Genomic DNA, 5214 nt, shown 5'->3' with positions numbered 1-5214 from the left:
TGGTCATAGTCTTAGGTGTACGTAGTGTGATGTCTACTTTAAAGGCCTGTCGATTTTTCGTATAGCGAAAGCTACGCATGATACGTGTGTATGGTTGTTAATAGAAGAGACATATCATACTTTTTCTTCGCTATCGGTCCAGACTCAGCCCGAGAGGAGGAGAATAATAGGCGCCTACGATGTATTATACATATATAGAAGAACTGGCTTTTGGTACGGATGATAAAGGTCATATTGGTTTGGCCAAGCAAAGATGAGCAGACGGCGCATGTAAAACCAGGCTCTGCGAAAGAAGCGTATACTCTTTTGTGTTATACCAACAGTAGCAATGATTCTAGCAGGCGGGGGCGGAGGAGGTCCGCTTTGACGGGAACAGCCCGGCAGGTCAACGGCGATCCACGGAACCAGCTAATAGTAAAAACATACCCGAACCGCATTCTAACGTTTGATTTCGCAGAATCGAGTTATTTTCTTTGGAACGTATCGGGCAATAGCAAACCCGACACACCCGCCTTTTATCGGTGAGCTTCTAATTTTTATCATAGCTGTATATCATTCCTTTGCCTGTGTGAGTGCCAGCTAGGCAGCGTACGCACACTAAGAATATATAAATGACGTTTGCGTGCAGCACTAACCATGGACACGGTCGTTGAATATGCTGCCGGCCTGCTGCGGCATGTGTAACGATGCAAGATTGGAACAGTTATCTGTTTTGTCGTATGTACATGATGAAGCTAGACGATTTCGACATTATGCTATAGTAAAAGCCAGTGACATTCACAGTGCTAAGGACGCTAAACTGAATTGGCCTTACGCTGTTTGGCGACTCGTTTGCGCGCAAGATACTACCCTCACCGTCAAAGAGGAGACGGCGGCGGTGGCGGTGGCGGTGGCGGCCGCTGCCGTGGCCGTGGCGGGGCCAAGAACTAGACTGAAAAAGGGAGAATAAGAAGAACTCTCGGAAAATCAGGAAGCACCGCAGCAGTAACAGCGCAGGTTTTTGTACAATGGACGAACGATTCCATCTGTCCAGGATTAGGACCCGAAGGAGAAAAAACGGAATAGAATTAGGGAAACCCAGTTGGCGATGTTAACAAGCATTTTGGTTGCCTATGGTCATCGTAAATTGTTGAGCGAATGGAAGGTTTTTTACCTGCACTCCTCACAATTATTGCAAACAAGGAACGAGAACAGGCGCTCTACTCCAATATGGCCAATTATCGTTTTTCCTCTTTATCTCCACGTCGTAAAAGCCTAAATCAAACAGGTAATCAGTAGGAGTTTTGTTCATGAAAGAGAAGAAAAAAAAATGACTGTATGAGCTGATTTAACTAGTGAAAGGTAGAATAGAAGGAAATGACCGCAGAATGGCCACTGACGGCTATTGGTTAGACGCTGCGCACATGTGGCGGTTACATTTTCAAGAATTGATCGTCGTCGCTGGCGTCATAGAGGGTGACAGGCGAGGGTGGAGGGCCCGGAAGGAGGCACGGTTACTTGAGCACTGGCAGCTGCAAAGTCGCAGTTACTTATTAGGATCTAGATGATACAATGTAAATGGATCTAGATGATACAATGTAAATGAAACGAAGCTGGTGGCTGTACTATTAGGTTGCGATCAATGCGAAGGGGCGGTGGGGCTTCTTAAAGGGGACAGAGCAGGCACACGCATCACGTAGTTAATGCGTCTTTTCGTGTTCTACGTTTTTGCTTTCACAAATTGTGGGCTTCTTTGCGTGATCCAATGGGGTGTTGTTACAGCTCTATCAGAAGAAACATCACGAGAAGAATCGAGCGGAGGAACATTCAACCGAGGAGATGGGATTGCACAGAAAATAGCAGTCACCATCCGATACGTATATTATCAGTCGTAGCTTGCGATAACGGCAAGCAGATTGATTTGTGTGTATGGTAGTAGCATTGATCGGGTAAAGTAACAGGATAGAAATAAATGACAGGAATTTGAAAAATTGTGCCGTTAAAAAAGGGAAACTATCGATATAAACGATAAATTTAATTTGTCAGTCTGTAAATTTATTCTGAGCTGAAATGTACGATATGTAAATGTACACTCGATATTATACCAATTATTTATTATTATAAGTGATGTTTTATTGTCTTCATCAGTAGCTGTTTTAACTTAGTAACGTATCATTGTGGAACTTTTTTACTCTGCGTGCTCAGTCTTTGCATATAAATAATGAAGAGGACCTTTGAGTTCAGCTGGTTATAGCGTGAATCGATGGGCGAATGTAAGGAAAACGTAGATATCGAAAACTGCCTGCCGAAATGGAATCTTTGTAGTGTTATCTTTATTTAGCAGGCTAGGGGAACATAAACGCACGCAATGCAACATGAAACGCTTGGTCATCTCAGCTTGCCTAAGTGGTGGAAAAACACGTTATTTCATAATAAGCATTGAAAACCCTTTAAATTCGACAGTATGTAACCATGACGTCTGATATGTTCTCACAAATAGTGGAACCTATACTTTATACAACAATTTTATATATATATATAGGTAAGGATTTAGCTTTAGGTAAAGCTAAAATATAGTATATACAGAGAGCAGTATTCATAATTTTGGAAAAAGTAAGCTTACAGTTGACCATGATATAAGATAGCGCTGAGCTTATAAATGGAAGAAAAGTAGGGTTGTTTGTGTAAGAAGGCTAAAGGAGAGGTAATACGCAATCTATATGCAAGTCGAAAAGTGCATCACCGCTTAAATATTAAAATGAGGAACACCTTTTCAATATAACTAAGGTGTTGTGCTGTGATAATTGCATGAAGTTGGGCCGATTTGCGTTGAAAGATTAAAATGTTTTATGCTAACTCCTTGTATAATGTAATATAATAATTAGCTTTTTGTAAAACTTATGTAGTAGAATCATTCTAAATATGGCTAGACGGTTTCTATGAATAAGAAGTCATAGTTTTAATGCAAATATAGACGTAGCTGTCGTTGCTGTAACAAACAACGAATCGTCAGCGAATCGTAAAGAAGGATGTATTGTTTTCGGAATTTAGACAAACTTCACGTGCTGAAGAAACCTTCAATGAGATCACCGCCGCAAATAAGTATGCGTCTGCAAAAGAAACAGAGGCAGCTTCTAGCGTACCACGACGGAAAATCTACGGCAGAGAAAAAATAGTATGGGTTCCAGTATAAACGGCAAATTGCTACTCTCCAAAGGTGAATTTCTAATTATCTTTGTTTCAGTGGGAGGTATTAGTGTAATTTATGTAAGCACGGTGTATACGATGCCTCGAACTCTTGACATGCTGAGGTCTCACGTACACACCGTATGTTATACAACAAACTCTCTCTAGGTGCTCTCCAGAAGCAATTAAAACGCAGAGATTTGATCAATGTTGTCTGATGCTTTGTTCTCAAGAATGAAACAACAGACTATGCTATATTCTTTGTCGACTCAAAAATAAACCGCAAAAATAATCGCTGGTTCGCTCACAATTCAGCTTATGTGCCTATTGAAATAACTGTTACATTTAGACAGTCTTAGAAAGCCTCAATCAAAGTGTCATACTCCTTATGTTTTGTAGTTTAAATTAAAAAATGTTTTTTTGCTACCTTTCTATATCTTTTGTTATTTTTTTTAAAAATATTTTTTTGCTATGTGTTTTTTGTTATCGTTGAAATTAACTGTTCGGTTTCATTGAATTCATATACGTCATATAATAGTTGACAATCTGAATTGAATGATTATATCATTCTACGCCTGCTTAATTCATATCGCTTACCGAGATCTCAGTTCATTCCACGAAAGAAACTTTAACGTAGAGAAATCACGTCCACAAAATTATTTCAATCTATGGAACTGTGCACTATTTTTTATTGTGAACATTGCTATTATAAAGTACAAGAAACATGGTGTTCAGTGTTCATCTATTTTTTCTCAATTTTTCTCCGGACAAAGTGTCAGTCTACCTTTCTCCTTTTTCCTGAATAAAACTAATTAGTATGAACAGTGACATATAAACAGGGTAAAGAATTACGTATTTATTTTTAACCTTATGGTTGACCTTTATCGCGTTAACAAAGATGCTTCTTACGCCATTCTCGTTCACACGCAACTCACGACTGCATGCATCAGCTTGCTTTGCATTATTGAGTCGTAACATCTAGTATCTTTTTTATCGCCTTACACACTACAGGCATAGCTTCCGCCGGGTCAATTAGAATTCGTGCAAAATATCAGGCAACGCGTCTACACTGTGAAACGTCTCCGCTGTAATCATCGTATCTGTTGGCAGATTGCGTAAAAGCTCGCGCGCACGTCGCCGTCGCCTGCATTGGCGGGCGTCGTCTATTTGTTGATGTTGTTGTGAAGTCGTCATATCGTGAATACAAGCTCAATGTGAAATCCGTAGAAAGCAGCCTGGTAATGATAGATCCGAAGGTAGCAAACCGCAACAACTCTACCGCGCTCATCGTCCGCTTCCTTTCGGCGGTAGGCAATGCTTTTTAATGCGACAGCTTAGTCTTGGTTTCGGCAGAATTCCGAAAAGATCGATGAGGTTCTGCACGAGGCTGTGAAACTGGCCATGTGCAACATTCAACTTTCCTATTTTAACTATTCAAGAAATAAAAATGCCACCACTCCACTGTTATGTCCGCCACCAGGGTTTTTTTAATCCATTCAGCCTGTAGCCAAAAGTAGGTACATCTACACTTAATTGGCCTATGTTGATTGTTTGTGTCTGGTTTTAGAATCAAAAAATAAAGACATATCTAAGGTAATTCAGCGACCTATTAACTTCTAATTTAAATTAAAAGGTCAGAATAAAAATAAGGGGTAATCTGCGACAAGTTCACTGCGCATTTAATTTGGAAATTTGTCCTTAATAAGCGACTATTTCATTCTGGTTTATCTGAATTTCATTCAAATCAGCGGTATTCGACGATACCTGATCCCCATACGAGCTTACAGGGCAACTAATTACAAAAAATGCATTATTACCTAGTCTAATATTCCAGCGGGTCGTGGTACTTTTTAGTTGAGAAACTTCAGAAGGGTCGAGAACCCTCGTAAAGAAGTAATCAATTGGAAGACATTGGTATTTACACAGTTGTTTACACATCACCGATCGAACACTTCGTGACATGCACATGAAAACCGAACCATGCGAGATATCTATCTCGTAAGAAATTCGTTTAAGTATTATTTTTAGCATAAATGTTATTGATTACTC

At 39.9% G+C, this 5214-nt stretch overlaps 1 long non-coding RNA gene across 1 annotated transcript; it reads left to right on the top strand.

Annotated features, from left to right (window-relative positions):
* The first annotated feature begins 544 nt into the window (after positions 1–544).
* Positions 545–4641, top strand: LOC111273211 (uncharacterized). The gene is made up of 3 exons (XR_002687902.2): positions 545–1267; positions 3031–3196; positions 4177–4641. It is a non-coding gene; the product is annotated as an uncharacterized LOC111273211 (long non-coding RNA).
* The last annotated feature ends 573 nt before the right edge of the window (positions 4642–5214 follow it).

Source organism: Varroa jacobsoni, unplaced genomic scaffold (assembly GCF_002532875.2).
Source record: "Varroa jacobsoni isolate VJ856 unplaced genomic scaffold, vjacob_1.0 contig05473, whole genome shotgun sequence".
Lineage (NCBI taxonomy): Eukaryota > Metazoa > Arthropoda > Arachnida > Mesostigmata > Varroidae > Varroa > Varroa jacobsoni.
This window is presented reverse-complemented; position numbering and strand designations above follow the sequence as displayed.